Source organism: Bactrocera oleae, chromosome 2 (assembly GCF_042242935.1).
Source record: "Bactrocera oleae isolate idBacOlea1 chromosome 2, idBacOlea1, whole genome shotgun sequence".
NCBI classification, from domain to species: Eukaryota; Metazoa; Arthropoda; class Insecta; order Diptera; family Tephritidae; genus Bactrocera; species Bactrocera oleae.
The window spans coordinates 68,925,895-68,947,294 of NC_091536.1; the positions used below are offsets into that span (position 1 = coordinate 68,925,895).

The 21,400-nt window shown below is 34.8% G+C and overlaps 1 protein-coding gene across 1 annotated transcript in view; it reads right to left on the reverse strand.

Annotated features, from left to right (window-relative positions):
• The window catches only part of klg (klingon), a 224,245-nt gene that overhangs the window by 147,750 nt on the left and 55,095 nt on the right, over positions 1–21,400 (reverse strand). The gene's annotated exons all lie outside the window — the stretch shown is intronic.

Consider the following 21,400-nt stretch of genomic DNA (forward strand, 5'->3'; position numbering starts at 1 on the left):
AGCATTTCGAGATGAAAAATGCCGAGAAAGTTTCAAAAAGCTCAAAAGCTCCAAAAGATAAAAGTTAGAATATTATTAAATAAAATATTACTTTCTAACATATAGTATTTTAAATTATTAAATTATTTTTTAATATAAACTTATCAATATTTCGTATCATAATCAGAAGCTTTCAATAATATTGCCTGGTTCAAAAGCACACCTGACTGGTTCAAACCGAACAGTAACTTTTTGACCTGACTTCTTTACCTTTTCATACTACAGCGGCAACCACTGTGCGCTTGTGGCACATTAAAACTTTTCTAATATCAAACTTTCGAAAACCGAGTCGGCCACCGAGTGCCAGACTACGCCAAACAACATTTAGCTGTGGCCAAAAACGTGGCAACCAAGGCACTGCGCAACAGAACTTCAAGAATTGTTGTGAGAGGTAAAACAAAAACTGGAATAGTAACATAGTTTTTTCATACAACTGTTGTTGTTATTCTTGTTGCTGTTGTTGTTGCTGAGGAAAGTGTGAGTAAGATAAACAATATGTTGGCCCTCTTTCGAGCGATAGTATTTAACGGCACGCCAAACTTGGTCAACTTTAAACTCAGTCAAATAGCAAAAACAAAAATATCAGCTGCAGAATAATAACAACAATACACTCGGAACGCTAACCAGCCATTGCAGTAATAAGACATTGCCACCAACAAGGCCACAAGACGTTACTTACAGCCAGCCGCAAGCACAAACTACAAGCTGGGTTAGTCTAGCCCGAAAATATGCCAACACACACACACAAAACATTTTGCTCGTGAAAAAAAAAACAATAACAACTGACAGCTGCTTGCTTGCCTCCGCTGCGGGCGCACGTTCATTACATTGACGATTACTTTTATGTTGCCGATGAGCCCAATAATGACGACGATTATGTTGCTGTTAATGAAGGTTTATATTTTTAGATTCGACTGTTATTAAATACGCCTGATGGGTTAAGCAAACAAAACTCAATGAAAAACGATACACAAATTGATTGTGAGTAGCGATGTATGTGTGAGTTTGGGTGTCTGTTGGTACAAAACGAGAGGTTGTTGGTTGTTTGTGTATGCTCAATAATGATGTATATGTGCCGAGAACAAAATTGTAAACTCGTCAGACGAGTCAAGTACACATATACATATATACATATTTAACCAAGCTATAAATATGGGTTTCCAGTAAGACAGTAGGCTCTTAAATTAATGTATTAATTATAATGTAACGGGGATCGAAAATATTTAAAGAGACAGATTTTAGACAATTTTATGTCTCTGCTTTTAATCCTATTCGATAATACTTAGACAGCTATGATATAAGAGACCGTTCCATTAAGCTCACTAAGTATTATATTATAAAATAAATGCTATAACCCATAAAATTCCTATAGGGCAAGCGCATATGTGAGATATATAACAAATCATTGAAGTATACACTTATGCTTCAATGTATTACTTTTAATGCCCCAGTGCGCGTCATACATCAACTTTAACAGCATGTTAAATACGCAGCTAGCGGCGCACATGGCGTATACGTAATATATTCAACTCGCGATACTTATTGGCATACACACAGGGCATTGGTTAAGAGAATGCTACGCACACTGGTAGTGGCTGGTTAAGTGTAGGAAATCGAATGCAAGTGTATGTGTATATGTATACCATATAAATATATACATATCTATAGTTAAATACACGTGTGTGTGTGAGTGAATTATACAAAATTACGACATCAAATTGAAGTGAAGGCGGCGGCAGACGTACATAAAACATAAAAATACCGAAATGTTTGAAATCATAAAAGACAAGTGCAACAACAACAGCAACAACACCCGCAATGCAGCTAAGACGGCGATGCATATTGATGTGGGTAAACGGTAAAAACGCTGAGCACACACCCTAATGCGAGTATCTATGACAAAAAGAAAGTTTATGATGTTTGTTATGCTCTAAAGCTCTTTGTTAGTGTGTGTGTGTGTGACACTTATGTTTCATGTTTTTTTTTTTAATTTTTGAATATTATATTTGACTTGCAGGGTATCTTTCGCTGCTTTTTTTACACTAATTTGCTTTTGTTTTGTTGCTGTTGGTTTTTGTGTATATTTATAAAAAGTTTATAGCTCGGAGCTTTTACTTAACTTTATTATTGCGACTTTAAAGCCAATTTAGGCCAACTCATGTCACTTTCACTTAGTCACAGGCGTGTACAAGTAGGCAAAAGAGCAAATGCTGCTAAATTATAACCGTTGTGTAGGGTGTATTAAATGTGCGTAAAATTTAAACTGACTGGCAATATGAAATGGCTAAGTGCTGCCAAACATATAAAGTTATTAATCTTGTTTTTGGTTGATTGTTAAAGTTCTAATAAACTTGATTGATTTAGAGTCAAGCATGTAGGCCTAAATATTCACTAAGGCCAGTTAAAAGCGTAAAGAGTTGGCGGTGTGGCAGATTTACATTTTTTTAATGTAAAACTCATTTTTAACTCACTTTGAATACTTTTTAGTGCATATGAAGAACAGATAAACAAGAAATCTGATTCTAATTTAAGTTTCCTTACATCACACATACACTCACGCATACATAAATTTATACTTATACGCCTAGTATATATCTATCTTGCTCCAACTTTATCTACACAATTAATTCAAACTTTTCTTATGCTTTACTCGTGCCAAAACAAAGGCTGTGATTGATTTTGCATACTTCAATTGCATTTGGTATTTGCTTTGAAGCAACGACATGTCTCCCATATAGCAGGTAACCTGAAATTACTTTGCAAATATTTTCCCATAGTCTTCTCTGTCGACAAGCGAAATGCATACAATTTCGAAACTATTACCATATCGATGACAAATACTGCCTGCAAGCAACAACTGTCGTTCATTTGCCCCAAAGCGGTGGCAAGTAAGTTTTGTGCAAATATAGCAGTGCTGCATGGGCGCCTAAATACACACACACATACAGACAGGTAGCGATGCTTGGTTGTGGCATATTCGACCTCTTCGAGGTCATTCGTTGCACTCACTGGCGCAATCTTTATTGACCCGCAGCGGGCAGCAAAATGCAAAAAGAGTGAAAAAAGACACAGTCAGCCGAATGTACATATATACATAGATGCATAACCTCATGCTCATGCATCTGATGTTATGCTCATGCCTGTGTATGTGGTCAGTCGTGTGTGTGTAGTAGTTGTTTGCAATTCATGCACTTTCAGCCGCCATTTGCTATTTGCCAGCCAATTCTTTTTCCAACAGTTCACTGCTTTTTCGCTTCTCCATCTCTCTACCGTCTCTTACATCGTATATTACCTATGAATGTGGGAAGCAAGCTTGGCTTATAAATTGCGATGCTGGAGTGAAGGCACACAGCAACATATACCAGCACACACAAATGATCACACATATACATCTATACTTGTATCCACACCCCCTCACTTGCACTGCGGCCATGCAAATATCCATTTGGCTTTGAAGGCGAGGCCACTTTCTGTTGTTTGTCTGTCTGGTGCACTGAATCCTGCCTAAGAGCTGCTCCATTTCTGTTATTTATTTATTTCATTTTTGCACTTTTTCTGCCCTTCTGGCATAGTTTTGCAGACAATTCTCTTCCAAATGAATTTGTTATTTATTTTTTCTAAGTCAGTAATTTGACCGAAATTCCCTTAAAGATTCAAATACCTTATTATTCGGAATGTTCTTCAATTGTGTAGCTTCCAGGTTTTGTCGGTGATTGGAAAGTGTAAATTAAATAGAGTTTGTTTTGTGCTGTAATTGGATTTATTTACCTCTTCTATACTTCATTCGGTTAAGAGTGCTTTGAGTCGAGAGTTAATATGTATTACTTAGGTAAGTTATATTGATTTAGTCTAGAAGAGCGCGATTAACTAATGTGAGCCGGTGCCGGTAGTCATATAACCAGGCATTTCTTTAACACCGCGTATATAAAGTAGAACATAATTTTTAAACAAGTGGAACATAACTTGCCTTGCTGTAATTGAAATAGCTCCCGATATCCTCGATATTAGTCTATCACTGCGGACTTTTACATACGTATAGTACATTCAGGGGTATTCTTGTTTAGAAGCCCGAATTTAGGTTCTTTTTCGGACCCGATAAAAAAAAACAAGAAATATTTTTACCATACATTTTTTATATATTTTTTATTGATATTTAAAGAGTAGAAATAGATTTTAATATTAAAAAAAAATAAAAATTTCAATTTGCCGGCAAAATGGCAACTGATAAAAAATAGCGTGTGCTGGCGTGCAGCATATCAGGACTCCGAGTAAGCCGAAATGACAATTGCTGAGTGATTCTTAAAGAAGAAGGATGTATTTATATATATATATTTTGGAAATAAATTTTTTTTACAAAATGGCGGCTGTTTGAAAAATATCTTTCGTTATTTCCCTGTTTTTTTGCCGTTCGGAGTTTTAAAAATATATTAAAATTTTTTTTTTAAATCCTATCGTAGTGCGATAGTATACTGTATAATGAAGCTCTGTATAAAATTTCAAGTAAAGCGATTGAGTAGAACTTGACATATCATGCACACCGTTTCTAAGCAAGTAGTTAAGAGATAAACGACTTTAAAGCTCGCGCTATGCTGCCAGTCGACTTTGCCGCCGCATCACAAGATAAACTGTAACTCCGAAAATAATTGAAATTTCAAAAAATCGGTTTAGGAACATATTCTAAAAGGGTTATAGTACAACAATGTGTAAAAAAAATTATTTTTTTAAACTTCTAAACCAGAATACCCTCTTAATAGCTCTCCACTAATTTTGGCAACTAGTTAATAGGTAGAGTAAATGTCTGACGAAGCCTCTAAATCTTTAGGTGGCAAATTGTAAACCACCGAAACTAAGATCACTTAACTCTAGCATGTCCCCTATGAACCATGCAGTACTTCTGATGAAGTTCATCAATACAAAATATTTTATTTGTGCAACTTCTGAGACATTGTCAAGAAACCCTATTTCGATAGTTGCAATTCTTTGCCTTTTGCATTTGCATAGAAGATGTCCTATAGACTCTTCTTCTTCTACTCCTTGCCAGCTTCTGCAATAGTCTTTGCATAGTGTTTCCTACCTGCGGGTATATCTACCAAGTAGACAGTGACGTGTTAGCACTCCTCGTAGAGTTCTTATGTCATTACTTTTGAATTTTAATAGTCGGCATATGCGGCTTATATTCTATGAGAATATGCTACGTTTGTTTGCTTGTTTAGCATGTTAGAGATTGACTCCACTGAGACTTAGCTATAATAAAATAAAAAAAAAAATGTCAACTAAATATCTACAATTAGCCAGAGACATATAAATTCCCTATTTATCGGAAACTAATTTTAGTATGTTCTGTCTGCTCTGGCTAATTCATCTGCTTCACAGTTACCAGGAATATATCTATATCTTAGAACCCATTACAGTTTTATCATGGAATAGGATGTTAGCTCCAACAAGAGATCAAGATATTATTTCCGTATCCTTGATGAAACCCCAAGAGACTTTAGTGATTTCAAACTTGAATATATATAAAATATATATATACTTGTATATTGTATATATTTTTTGTTGTGAGCACACTCTTTGTTAGAACAAGAAGGCTTTCCTGGATTGCTTTGATCTCCGCTTGGTAGACACTGCAGTAGGCAGGTAAACGAAAGACGAAATGAAAAGGCATCACCTCCCACACGATTATCTAGTTTGGACCTACCCGCATAAATATCCGCCTTACTCCTTTCCCACTCTTCTCTGGAAGGGAAGGTCATATTGGGCACCAAATTTAAGTTTGATTCTGCAGGATTTCGAAATTCCGCGGTATTTTGCAGAAACGGGAACATACTACTACTATATATCTAGACAGTACGATGATGCATATCTGTTAATAATATTCCACTCATATTTTACCTAAGAAAAAATCGTAATCGTACTTAACCCAACTCTAGCTGTTGAGTTCAATGTCCAAAGCTTGATAATAACTTTAAATAATTCACTTATCAACCAGGTTTGAATGTCGCCTACAAGTATATACACTCAAGAAAAATTTGTTTCGGACTGGTCCATTTAAACTCTGCACGCAAAGCGCATCGATGCAATCTATAATAATAATTTAATATTTTTGGCAACATACTGCACCCTCAACCTTTATTTCTAAATTCTTCCAAATAATGCCTTAAACAAAATTAATTTTTAAACAACTCAAAATCATGTCCTTGTAAATAAAATTTAAAAACTAACTGCTGACAGTGTCTGCTACAGCATAACAATAACAAAAATGCCGAGCAAGCATAAAATTTCTTTAAGATGAAGACAACTTGCAATGCACACACACACACATACGTGTATAGTTTTATATAAGTTGCCGACAGCAAAGTAATGTTGTAGTAGTTGACAAAGACGTGCGAATTTCAGCTTTGTAGAAAGTAAGAAACAAATGCGAGAGCATATGTTGCCGAACACCATGCACCCGTGTAACAGGCAGTGCATGCAACATGCAGTAGGCAACACTTGAGACGTATGCTTGTAGTGCAAGTGCGAGTGTGTGAGCTCAGAGACACTTATACACACTCACACTTACACGCTTAAACACATGTGTGTGCTCGCCTAAGCTTACTTGCCGCTCCATTAAGGTATGCTGCAGGAGTATGACTATGGTTTTTGTTGTTGTGGCTGCTTTTGTAGTGGCAGCAAACTTTTATGACAATAAAATTGAATATAAAATGGGAAGTGCACACTAAGCATGTAGCGGCGCTAGTTCTTTAACTTTAGCGCAAAGTTTATATGAAGAGTTATGGCTGCACATAAATATGAGTGTGCGCCTGCGTGTGTGTGTGTGTGTGCCGAACTGCTTTACTGGCGGAAGCAGCGAAATGCTAAACTAAAATTTGAAATTTATTATGAAGTGCATATGCAGCATATGCAACAACAGTAATAACAGTTGCAATGGCAGCAGCATGTTGCAAATACAAGTAACAACAATGAACTTGTGGCATTATGTGCACGCTTTCCAATTGCTAGCAAGTTCATATTAACACTTGCAACTTGCCACTTTTCTTTATATGTACTTGTAAGTACTTGCAGCATTGCGCTTAACACATGTGTATTTGTGTGGAAATTTTTGATATAAGGTCAGTAAGGTGGCAACGCGCTTTGCGTTTTCAAATTTACTTTCTCGAATTTTTTGCCGCCATTTTGGCTTTATTTTATTTGCGGTTTATTGGTACTCGCATTATCTGCAAAAGTCTGCTCGAAAACTCGAAAGCTGCTGCACATAACGGAATTTGTCTTTTCCATACTTTTCCTCTCTGCTTGTTGTTTATTCTTTTGCCAAAGTTTTGCTAACGAATTTTCTCCTCCGCTGCGTCCATATGCCACATTGGCCTCGTGCGCGTCTACTTCACTGGCGCTGGTGACCTTTCACGCTTACGCGTATTTAACTTTGGCCACAAATACTACACTGCTCGGCGCCGTTACTTTCTGCTGCCGGCTGCGGCCTGCGCTTAAGTATGCGGGTCCTCTACAAAGCTCATAAGCTTGTATGCTGGCATGAGTTCGTACTGAAAAGTTTTAGTAAAATATTTTTCAGTATTAAATTTAGAAGTTTCTTATTCTCTCTTTCTTTTGCCATTGAGAAAGTCATATGACTGCATTTAAGACATGACCACTAGTCATACGACTTTACTGGCGAGTTAAATTCACATGGTTTTAAAGCTTTGATTGGCCTTTAAAATTTAAATGCTCACTTAAAAGTTAACTGTTGCCAGAGGGTACTAAACTTTATTTTAAATTGCTTTATAAATTCAGAATTGAGTTAAGGTTAAGTGAGATGTCTACTTACACATGGAGTTTTTTGAAATAGTAATATTGAAACATACCTGTAAAAAGAAAAAAAAATTTGATTAGATATTCCTTATCTCGTAAGTTATGATTATTAGCAAATAATAGTTGGATTTATTTTAGTATTTGAGTAATTAAAGTTTTACGAGGACAAAAGTTGGGTCATAATACATATCAATATGCACAATCTCGTTCGAAAATTGTTTTCTGAAATACTTTGAGTAAATTTCTGTAAACAATTGATCTAGTTCTATCTTATGCCATAAATTTGTATTCCTATGCAACTCGCTAGGTGTCGCTGGTATCGCAATAATAATATCGGGTCTATTAGTAAGCGCTTTCCGTGACAATATATGTCTTTTGTTTTTTGTTAATTTTTGTTAGCTTAAATATTTTGGTTTTAATAATCAATTTAAGGCCAAAATTTCGGTGAAAAATCGATTTTTTTTTGAGAAACCGCCATTTTGTCAAAAACTTTTTTTTTTGCTTATTCCTTCAATAAACTTCAAATTAATTACTAGATTTAACATTACTTTAACGAAATCGGTTTGGTTTTTTTAGTTTGAGATGATCCAGTTGGGAGATGTAGTGGTCACCGCAAAACGTCTTGTTTAAGAGGAGCTCCCGGCGAACAATTGTAGTTCTTTTCCAAATAAATATTTTTGCTAGTATTAAGTCTAAAATTAAAGTTAAAAGATACCACAATATGTGTGTAAGTTTTTGGATCAATAACTATAAAAGTTTTCTCAGAAAAACTTCTGTAAAATTAACTTTTATTTTGCCTTCATACATAACCCCTTATGCTAGTATCTGGATCTTTTGCAAAGCAGTTGTTACGAGGTATCGAACTTACTGTTGATAGCAATATATATAAAATAAGTATAAAATATAATAAGATATAAATAAATTATTAAATATTAATCGAGAATATGAAATGTTCTGTAGTGCAGTCCTTTCAAAACAAGATAGCCAGAGCTAATGACCGCCGATTATATAGATTCTGAATAGTATTCAAAGTACCCACATAAAGAATATCCGTTGGTATGAAATATAAATTTAAATTTCTCTGGTGGAGAAGTTTATTTTGTTTGCCCCAATCATTTAGTCGCATACCCTCGACCTTACACAGAACCACACAAAGGTCATAGCATCAAATAATCATCATAGCTTTAAATATCAAAGAATATATGTAGATGAAAGGTTACATTTTTTTGACTTTAAACAGTGCAAAGTAAGAACAGACTTATTGAGAAACCCTGTAGCATTTGTGCACCCAAATATTTGAAAATAAACGCAAAGTAGTATTATTTTCAGAATTTTTCCCATTTGGCGTTATTGAGCATAACTCATTACATCCGTATTCGATTCGCTACTTTTATGCTCGCTATGGTTGACCGCTGCTCTATTGTCAAATAATATATATATACATACATAAGAAAGCAAAAACAGTTAGCGAGTTCAATTCGAAGCAAGCGAGTATCCTAATAACTCACTAGAGTTGCATAAACGTTAGCTATTCTAGCTCTACTTTGTTATGCCACTCTAATACTATTATAGCAGTTGTTTGTTCGATTCACAAATTTACTTGGTTTAATGAAAGCAAAAACCGTTTTGACGTTCGTTCTTCGGTTTTCGATCAACAGCGATATTTCTTAATTTTATTCAATTGTGAATAGCAGAAATATATTTGGGAAAATAATATTTCTTATTGTATTTTAGCTTAAATGTTTTATAAAAATATTCGCTTCTTCGTATTTTCTTTTTTTCCATTATTTTTTATCTCACTTTATTCCAGCAGCTTTAATGCGTAGGCAGTTTTTCATTATTTTCGCGTCATTGCAGTCGGTTAACTGAAGTAGCTACACTCAATCGTTTCTGCAGAAGCTTAGAAACGCAAGACTACCCTCCCGTACACTTACCAACACAGTTGATGTGCTGCTAAGCGACGGTACGCCTCTTCCACATTCGGAAATTTGCCACTTTCCCGCACGAAACTCTTTCCTGCCACAAAGTACACGCGTGTACCTAAAAATTTCTTGTTTGCAAACTTTTCCATCAACTGACAGGCATTTGTTGCAGGCCTATCGAATTATTGAAATATGTATGAGCAAATGTATGTGGGTATATGTAGTATGTGTTATTGAGGAGAAAAAAAAGTGACAGCCGCGAGTTTTCACTTCTTGTGTTACAAGTGTGTGTATAACTGTAAATATCGTTGAATTTTTGGCTTGTAGCTGCACGTATTTGTCTTTCTCTTACACAAATAGTCCTTACTTCGAAGTTCTCCGTATCTACGGGCTTGTCATAAGACGCTTCTTTTAAACCGTTTGGGCTTTGCAGCAATATTTATTTGGAATTTATTGAAATGAGTTTTTATTTTACTTACAATTTGACAGTTGTGCTTTATGCAAATAGTATGTGCTGTTGTTGTGCTGAATAGGAAAAATGTTACTCTACAAATGAATTCCTGACAATTTAACTGTAATTCTAATGCAAATACTCATACTCGTTCGTTTTGTGTTTGTATGACTTGAATTGGTGAAATTTTAAGCGGAAATTTCCCAAAACCTCAGAGTGTGCCCGAAAATGTGTTGCCTGCTTAAGGGCTTAATTCTATTCACCATACATATTCTGTAAATGTACCAAGCTGTAGAGATTATTTTATAGATTTAGGAAAATATTTCAAATTTACCATATACATAGATAGATATTATTGAGAAGGTAATCTCTCTGTAGAATAGTGAATCATTGGTTTTTTTTGTGCCTTTGAAAATCCTGAAAATTTGTTAAAAAGCAAGTTTACGATTTTTAAAGGATTATTTGGAATTTCGTCAGAGGCTTCTTCTGTAAAAATAATTTTTCTCTGGCTATTCGATTTTTAAGCATGCTTAACTTTCAATTATGTTTTCAACAATTGTACTTATCATATTAGAAATCAAGAGTTGGGAGTAATCTTTCAACAGTATTAGAAAGTAAGAAAATGTTTCCAAATTTTCATATGATTTACTCTCAGAAAGTTTGTGCGAATTATGTGATGCCTTCACATGTCGTAAGGCATGTTTGTCAGCTATGCTGGAAATATCTGACTTTCAGGCGATTTTTATTGAGTAGAGAATTAAAAAGTAGTTAATAAGCTACTTGAAATGTATATTTTTGTAATTATTAGACAACATTTGATTCAACCCCTCCAGTATATAAAATTTTGGATTATAGCTAACAAAAGAATGACATAAAAGAAAGCCAACGAAGCAAAAAAGAAACTAAAAACATTAACTATAAAAGAAATTTAACTGGATTCTACTCTTGCTGTTCGCGATTACGAAACAAAATTGCGTCAATCAAGAGACTTACTTGCCCACGGACATAAAATCAAAGTTACAATGAGAAATTTTTCTTAAAGCAATAGAGCTTGGAGTGTCTCGTACTTTGACAGCTATCTCGGTAGGAAATTCCTTAATTCTAAAAATAAACTTATTCATTTTTTGCAAAACACAACACCTTCTTTATTCACATGATTTCTAAGCCTCACTGCGTGAGCCTGTGCACAGTTAATAAAGTCTTCTATGTCTATATTTATACCTAGGTCTTGGTGAATGTTTATACTTCTCACGTACCATGGAGATCTAAGAATAGAGCTAAGGATGGTATTTTGGAATGCTTGGATAATTTTTATATTGGTTTTATTTGCGCAACCTTAAATCTGTGCGTCATGTAAGCATATCATTTGGAGCACACTATAAAGTTAAAAATCGTGTTCATGTGCTATATCGGCTCTGAAAGTGCTCTTCTAAATTACATTTAATTTTTTTCATTTCTTTTTATATGTTACTTTTCAAATTAATGACAGAGAGTTATTGCTAACTGCAAATTAAGCTTTTTTACTCAAACTAAATAAAAGCTCAGACAATATCGAAAAAAGCTCGTAAAAAGCTTTCCCTGAAAATATTTCAAGAAAAATAAAATAAGTTGAGAGTTGAAAGTTTAAAATGTATTTCATTTCATTAACCAAATATATGGGTCTTAAATCGGAATTTCAGTAAACTAAAAATTGTATCAGAGAATATAGACTGTAAATCAAACTTCTCTAAAAACAATAAGACTTATATTTCATACAAATTTCAAAAACAAAAGAAAAACCTAAATAAAAGCTTTCAACTTAAAACTTTAAGCTCATCAAATTTTATTAATAAATATTTAATATTCAAATTTTTTCTTTATTTTTATCTCCCGAAGCGTAAAAGATAAACAAAAATCAAGTGCGCTGTTTCCCACAACAAATAAATTAATATAAACAACACACATGCTTTTCTTAATTTAAGTGTTGAGAAAAAAAATGCGCTGTGGCAACAACAATAACCCGTGGCATGGTGCTTCAATGAAACATAAAATTATAATGATAATAATAATTTTTTACGCCACAACGCTTTTATTATTCTGCTGCTTTCGTAACATTGCGCGATTATTGTTGTTGTTGACGGTGTTTTTCACTATTTACGTTGCCGCTTAATATACCTGTATGTATGCGTGTGTTTGTGTGGCTATACAGCACCGACAAACGCCGTCGAGGTTAAGTATACGCCAGGGAGCCGCGCTATTTCGCTGACTGGCGCAAATATGCAAATAGGGAAATGTACAAGAACAACAAGTAAAACTCAAATAATTCACAGGTATTACTTATGCAGCAATATCAGTCAAGGCTAACGTGTAGCGGTTCATGATATTTACGGCACTTTGCGTGCAAATGTGTTGAAACTCCACACTTCCCCCACACTGTCACGAATTCAACACAGCCGCACACATGCCGCCAACTATGCGACTCTCACTTTGTTCTTGCTGCTAGTTGTTTGGTTTTTCTTCTTTTGCGACAATTCATATCAGCGATTGTTGTTATTGCTGTTGTGGCAGTGTCGTTGTTTGGAGCGTTGAATGAAATTGAATTTTTAAATGAGCCGCAAAAGGAAAATATGACAAAGTAGCAATACAAGTGACACCAAAAACAACAAAAAAACAACAATACGAGTAATAAGTAGGAAAAAGAACAATATTGAGCAGCAAGCGGAAACAAAGCGAAAAGTAATGTGAAAAAAAGCAACAAGAACACAATGGCATGCCACACACCAGCCAGCGAATGAATTGAGAATGGCAAAAACAGCAATTGAAATGTAAAATGGTTTGTACTTGCGGTGAACACGCACATTCATGCACATAGTATATATACATACTTATAGCCACCTATATATATTCACTTCTAAAATGTACATATATAGGTATCTCCTCGTATTGTGGCAGATAGCTTTCATAATGGCGGCGCTGCTTGCAAAATGAAATGTAATGAAATTCAACGGGATTTTATAAAAAGCAAGCTAGCGCAAGTAAAAAGCATCTTGGGAAAATTACCGCAAGAATATGTGTTGATAAGCGCACATTTGCAATTCTATGTATAAATAAATATACATGTATTAATGTCATATATATATACATATGTGTGTCTGCGTTTCTGTTGAATATAATCATTTTTTAATGAATCCAAAGCAGAAAGTCTTCTGGGCAAAAATTAAGTCGAAAAGCCAAAACAATGAAGCGCTCTTAATGGCAGTCAGGAGGCGAGCGCCACAACACACCGCTGCTTCTTGTAAAATATTCATTTTCTGCAAAAACTGTGGTTGCCAATGGAAAAGCCCGCTGTCTGCTTGCCGCGCCGTGTATAACGGTACAATGGAAATCGAAAACCCCGTCTATTGTTCGCCGGTAAAATGCGCCAGCATTGTCAGTTGCTAATGACCGTGTTAATATTTGGTGTATGTTTGGCCAGCAGCTATTCTCCCCACATAACGGTAAATGCAATACTTTTTTATATTATATTTTCTTTAAATTCTGATGATTTTTGGGGCTTATGTAGAGCTCTTTATAGAAACAGAATAGCAGGCCAAAGTACATAGGTAGGTTGCTGTCTGACGACGCACCTAGCTCTTTTGAAGGCGTATTGGGAAGCCAACGGAACTAGGGTTCCCTAATTCTATTGTCTTTTCTCTGAATAAGCCCTCGTAATTTTGCCGAAAATTGAGATACACCATTTTTAACCCTTAAAAATTCAATCACTACCAGACCTCAAATCGCTCATAAACTATATGTGCTTTCATTTTTGTTATTTTATCTTTCGTTTGCAATGTGTTTCAACCTACTATCAATTTCTTTTCATTTTGAATCTTTTTAAATGCCTTTTCTATAGTCTAAAATTTCTCAAATATTTTAAGCTATTTTTCCCCAATTACTATAGGAAATTCTGCAATAAATTTGAATACTACTGCATATTTAGTTCAATAAAGCACTAAAATATTCAACCAAAAGTATGTCAGAGAGAACCACAAAGCCAGAGAATTTAGGTAAAATGCGCTAAGAAAAAAATTACAAAAATTTATAAGGTACTATTAATATACCTCATCTTCTTCACATATGCTTCTAGAAGAAGGCACTCGGTTAGAGTTTCAATCTAAACGAGTGGCCTCTTGGTGTCCAAAGACACTAATTAGAACCTCTTTAATTAGGAAGGGGAAGAGCTGATGTCGTTGATAGTTAAGTTCGACATTCTTTAAGTAATCTTGAGCCAATAAAATCATAGCTAGTATTTCCAACCAACTATCGAAGTATACATACAAGTATGTTAGGTATTCATCTTAATTAGTTTTTTATATTATCCAACAAGTGGAAAATACTAAAATAGGACTACTTCAATGAAATTTTCCAGTAATAAGCTCATTTGATATAAATCGCCGAGAGTATCACTTTTAAGGAGGTTCGACACTTCGTCTACCCAAAAGTCCACAAGTCGCTAGTACCATATTAAGTAATTGTGGTAACCTTGGTTTTAAAGCTATCAGAGCTTGCCTTAATGCTACTACCAGTCTACTATTCACTCTTCGAAGATATGAAGAGAACTAAAGAATAAAGATTGATTCAACCATTTTCTCGTTTAAGCTCAAACAAATTAATGGGTACAAGAATCCCTGCCTTTCTAATCATACTATACTTTACTTTATAAATTCTTTTATAGTCTTAGCGACCGCTTCATGATTACTCCAAACAATTTCTACACCTTAGAATACCTAAATCTAATTGTGCTTCTTTTAGAAAGCACGGTGGTCTGCAGCTTAAAACCTATTGAGAAGTTTGCCATAAAGTAGTGAATATAAATACCAGAGTATTGTATAAACAATTTAGGCTTTCCGTAGCTTCTGCGTACATGGAGTAGGTGAGCATTTGAAACACGAAAGACGTAAATCTACTTTGCTGAGCTAATGCAAATTTACAAAGAAGTATATGACACATATTCACCCACTTAGCCACACGTATGCACATACGAGATCATACATTAACGCGATTGACTTTTGCTACAACAAATCCTGCTTTTTATTGCGCTCTCCATACTTCGTCTCGCTTATAAATAGTGAGTGCATGTGCTACATAGTAAAGGATTGCTATAAAAAGTTATTGTCAGAACACACATTTGACTTCAATACGAAGTAGATATTTCCTGCAAATACTTTCAGAATACTTTTCCTATATATATTTTTTTTTTTTTTGGAATTATAAAATAGTGATGGCAATAAAATGAAATAAGCCGTAATAAATATTTATGTTGAAGTTGGTTTTCTTTTTATTTGCGGCAGGTTACGAATTCGCGCTGCTTTATGCGTTTTTAGCACAAACAAACGGGCGTTCAAAAAACGTGCATATCATTTTACTGTTTTTCGTTTAAACATACATAAATGTGTATAAGTAACGCATAGTATGATTCTGCTATTGCAGCTGTATAATCCGCGCGAATTTCATCTTTTTAAGACTATAAATTCTTTCACAGAATTTGCAAAATATAAGCTAAAATTACAGAATAAGCTGAAATGTATGGCATTGGTGCTAGTTTAGTTGGCTTATTAGCTTTAAGAATTGCACTGGTGTTTTTATGCTCTCGCAACATATTGCAAGATGTAAGTCATCTTACAGACTAGTTTACCAATTCTATCCAAATTTGGTTCTCAAAAACTGAGAACGACTTAAGAAACATACATATAATATTTCTAGGAGATATTTTTAATTTTCTATTTTACACTCTTCTCTTTAACTCAATACAACTGCGTGGCTATTTATCTCTAGCATAATATTGCTCTACAACAAAATTAAGTGATATCGTGGTCGATAAGACAACATGGGTTCAGTATAGCTAAAGTGTTCAAAGTGGACTGGATAGTGCTAAAGGTTTTAACTATCCATATACCAAAACATTTTGTAATTTTTGCAATAAGCATTCATTAAGACTTCAATCAAAAGTTTTGGCGTTTGGTAACCACAAAGTCGAAAGGAAGTACAGTAAGCTACCGTTATCAAAGCAAGATGGTTTCCCAGGAGAATTCGATCCAAATGAGTTCTAACAGAAATTATATAATAATTTTGAATGTTTTAACGTTAACTTCGGTTGCTCCGATTACTTACAACAAGTTCTTGATCGACCAGTTTGTGTGGCAACTAAACTTCAGATCGATGTCTCATAAACTGAGGGTCTGTTTGGCGTATATACAGATGAACATGGCTAAATCGACGATGAGAGATATTCTATAAAAATTCCAAAGTGTAATACTAAAGTGACTATTGAGGAGAGTCGATAGTGTTCTCCAAAAAACTAAAATTTTTCTTCTATCCATTCAGCATGAATCAACTATTTTAGAGTCCCAAGCTAAAGTGTTTACTTTTGGAGCAGAAAGTAGAATTGGCAAAACTTGGTCTTCATGCGAGGCACTGTTTAATTTTTCAAAGATTTTTGGAATCTTTGCATTAAATATGGTCTAATCCATTGGATGCCATCAAATACCAAATTCCTCTCCACACACAATTCAGGGCTTTCTGCGATACTCTCAATTGGTGTAGTATATAAACCGGAAGTGCTACTAGCAGTGAGCCTCGTAACTTGACGAGCCTATATCGTTCTCTAGTAAAACATTTAGGGCCTCTGCTTGCCTTGTTTCAAGCTGTTAGGTGCAGCTTTTAAACTGTAAAAAAATATTTTGGCACCAAGCAGTAGAGTTCACATACGTTTTTTTTATCAAAAATTGTAAAATCATATACCGTTAAAAAACTTCATTCCGCAATCGACAGCATTGACACGGCTATACATTATGTCAAAAGTCAAGTATGATTCTATATATTCTATATATCCAAACAGATATCAGCAGTCAATATATGCTTTACGCTCCCCTATAAATATGTAAACAAAGTTTAGTGTTTGCTTACAAAAATCAGTTTGTGTCAAGTGTTTTTGTGTGTGTGTGTTGCCACTCATTCATATTACTTTACAGAATGCAACTCCATTAGATTTTCAATAATCATCTAACTACCACCACCAACAACAATAACAACAACGACCAGGGATTGCTTTCACTCTATTTGCGCTCATTTAGCAACATCCGCAACAACAACAACAATAACGGCAAAAAGTACGAAACAACGTAAATTTTATAATGCAAGCGCTTACATGCATACAAACACACACACACACACATATGTAAATATCAATATCTGTATATATGCGGACGTATCTCACACATACTTGTAATGTGCAACATGAAAAGTTCCGTTGCATCAAAGGATTGCCAGAGTTTTGTGCAAAGTCATGAATTTAAATGCGCTCGATGGTGTTGACCTCAAAGCGAACTCGGTTGAAATGAGCGAATCAACAATTGAGGCAAACCGTTATACTAACTGCACTTAGCAGTATATACTAGCGCATACATACATACATCTGCCATATACATGACAAATTAACGAACGACAGTGTTGTCAGCAGAGCTTCGGTGTGTATGTGTGTGTGTTTGTTACTTTGGTAATGGTTTTAACATTTCTAATAACAAGTGTATGTACTTGTGCTACTTTTTATCACTTTTTTCTTCCTACAAATCGCATACATACATATAGATTGCGGCAAGTAATAAATGCTTTTACCCAGCGCTTTTATTAGATGATACCAACTTTAGCCAAATGGTGCCCCATTTTTCGATTTTCGAGTGTTACTTTTCGCTTTTTTCCACTTCAACTCGTGTGAGCTCAATAAAGTGAAATTAAAGTGATGGCACACTGGCAGTAATTGACACCAAACAGAATTGTTAGTTGCTCACATTTTGTGTTAATTCATAAGAGAATATCTGGTATGCATATACCTGCACTTATATGAGATTGCAATAGTAAACATTTGATGTCAAAAGATGACAAATTAGGTTATATTTAAATGTGATATGGCAACAAGCTGCTAGTTAGTAGTTAGTCGCAACACTAGTAATCGGTATTGAAGGGAACTGCTCTCCTACGTTAGTTGTGCATATTCAATCACCGATCAAGAAAAATTAAAAATAAGGATTTAGGAAGGCTGACAAAACCAATGGAGTTCCTGAAATGTACGAGAAATTCCGTTCGAATCAAGTAATAACGAAATAGAAGTCGGCAAATAGTTTTTAGTATGTTTTCAAACACATTGGAAGACCACTTCAGGGACTTTTATAACAAAATTTAAAAAAAAATTACAATTGGACTCTCCAAACCCGCAGAATTTTAATATTCCCGTTATTTTATTGATACGTGAGCGTAAAAAACTTGAAGCGTAAAAAACAATGAATTTTTCAATCAAATGCGTCGTACTCTGTGCCTAAAGTCGTGTATTTCAGCGAAGCTCGTCTTCATTACTTTAAGACAGGGTTGCAAATAATGCATTAAAAAAATAATTTAATTACATTTTTTTTTAAATACGTACTTAAAAAACAAAAAAAAAATTTTCCTCGCAGAACGGATTAAACCAAAAAAAAAAATTTAATCCCACATACCAAATAAAAAAAAACAAAGTTTAATCCCAACTACCGGATTGAAATAATAAAAGAAACACTTTAATCTTAAGAATATAATTATAAATTCAAAAACAATTTGCATCAGAATAAACATTCTTTCGCGATCATTCAATTCAATATGTAATATTTTTAATTTAATTTTACCATCTTGGATTCAAAATTGAGTTCTGATCCAACATCGGTATAGTAAAATAAAAATTTTATTTTTAATCTCAAAATTTTGAATTAAAACATTCGCAACCCTGCTTTAATATGAAGCCTCAGCCGAAAGTCATCGAATTTTGGTGGAAGTTGTAGGTGAACGTGAAAATGTGCCAAATGGTTTGCACGATTTAAAAGCGATGACTTTGGCTTGGAACTGTAAGCATTACTCGATGAGGATTATTGCCAAATACAACGAGAGATCGCAAAGTCTACGGGTGTTATTTAAGCAGCTATTTCAAAACATTTAAAAGCAAGGAATTTGAGTGCCATATGCATGGTGGGATCAGAAGGACGTGCTGTATTATGCGCTTCTAAAACCGAGTGCAACCATTAATGGGGAGCGCTACCGACAACAATTCATGAAGTTGAAACGAGCGATTGTCGCAAAACGTGCGGAATTTTCGACAAGACACGAGGCAATAAGAACACGCTTACGCGGGTACTGTTTTTCTTACAAAATAACTGCAAAAATATAGTTCGCGATTGGACGCTTCCAGAAAGTGCAGAACATTTTGGAAGAAGGGATCATAAAACTTTGAACAGGAGCAGATCCATATATTCAATATTGAGATACATATATAATTCACGAGCAATGAATTTAGACTCCGAAACAGCTATGCTGTTCAAACCTGTGTTAATTGATTTTAGACATACATACAGAGATAAGGGCGCATACGAACTGGATTCTAATAAATTCAACGAATATTATTTTCCTAGTATGTTTTAAGAACCTTGCCATAAATTTCAAGCAAAAAGTGTCAAAAGTGCCAAGCCGAAAATTAATCTTACCCACAAAGGATTCCAATCTCTCCTTCTATGAAGAGTTTGAAAACCTTTCTTTATAAAAAGATGTCTGATATTAAGAGTCCACATGCTACAACCGTTACGCATTCTGCTTCATCCAAAAGCGATTGTAGTAAATTTTGCAAGCGGCTTAGGTGTATCCTTTACTAATACCTACACGCCTCCACACACACACGATTGCGCTCAAAGTGCTCAAAATTGTTTACGCAGCTTACATAAGTAAACGACAACAATAAATATATAACAAAAAAAACATTTAACAAGCAACAAACTAAAATCACTGAAGCTTAAGCAGCAGCCATTACAACAAATCCGCAACTAAACAACAACAAAACAGGCACTTAATGTACTATGTATGTGTGTGTAGATGTAGCAACAAATAGTTAATGAATAATCGCTAGCTGCCACAAGCAAAGCGTATAAAATTGCTTTTCTTTGTTTGTTGTCAGAGCAACTTTTCGAAAACATTTCCACTCAATTAAATCGCTGAAAACCGAAATTTATTAATTACGCGCGACTAAAAGCGAAAGCGAAGCAGCGCTGGCAACGTAAAAGTGGTTGCCATATCTATACTCGTATTATAAATATAAGTGGATATATATATATATATATAGAGCGCCATGGCAGTAGTTATTAGATATTTAGACTATTATAACGGTAAAATTGCATGGTAGAACAATGAAAATCAATTTCGACTGACTTTTGTGAAATTCTCTGCCACAACATGAAGTGGCAAGTAGCAATTTGCGAGTTCCAAGCGAAAATACAACGCTTACATAAACAACAGCTTCTGCAATAACAAAAAAAAGGCAAATATTTGGTTTGTAAATACATATAGCGCCTAATTAAAATATTCACGACAACTGTGCGCCCGAGCATCGACTTCGGTAATTAGAAATGATTAGAAGTTGAAAGAATAATTAAAAAAGCAGCTTACCCAACTCAAAGTGGTGAGCAGCGGAGCAAGGATTAAAGACAAAAGTCTGTATGTGTGTAGAGACAGCTGACACAAATGACACAACAGACAATTCCCACGAAAGTAATTGGCAAATATCTGCAAACCCCAACGATCCACTCACACATCCGTGCCCCGGCAGCGTAGCGGTAAAAAGCCGCCAAATGTTGTTGCTAATTTATATTTCCCGAATGCGCACACAAATTCGGGTTTTCTGCATCAGCTGTCACAGCGGCGAAAATCACCGCTGCAAATATTACATTGTTGCGGATTGAAAAACACGCTTTTTGTTGCTATTTATTCCGGGTATTAATCTGTTGTATGTTATGTATGTACGTCGATTTTATTTGCGCATGCACCATTTACGGGGATTTGTAAGGGGGTTACTCATCGGGTGGCGGCTCTAAATAACTTTAGGCTCGTTTGCGCCAAATCAATTGCGTACTCAAAGGGAAATGAAATATTCACTTGTTATGCGTTTCATACTGGTAATTATGTTTGGCAGTGAGACGAAAGTAATTCCTCGGCGCTTTGTAAGATAATAGATGTGCACTGAGTCGGATGGGCTATTAAGAATTGCTTTCTCTTTTTTGAGAAAATATTCAAAAAATTTGTAGAAATATTATTAATTCATTGCAAACTCCTCCAGCTATCCTTCGAATTATTTCAACCCACCAGTGAGATCGTAAATCAA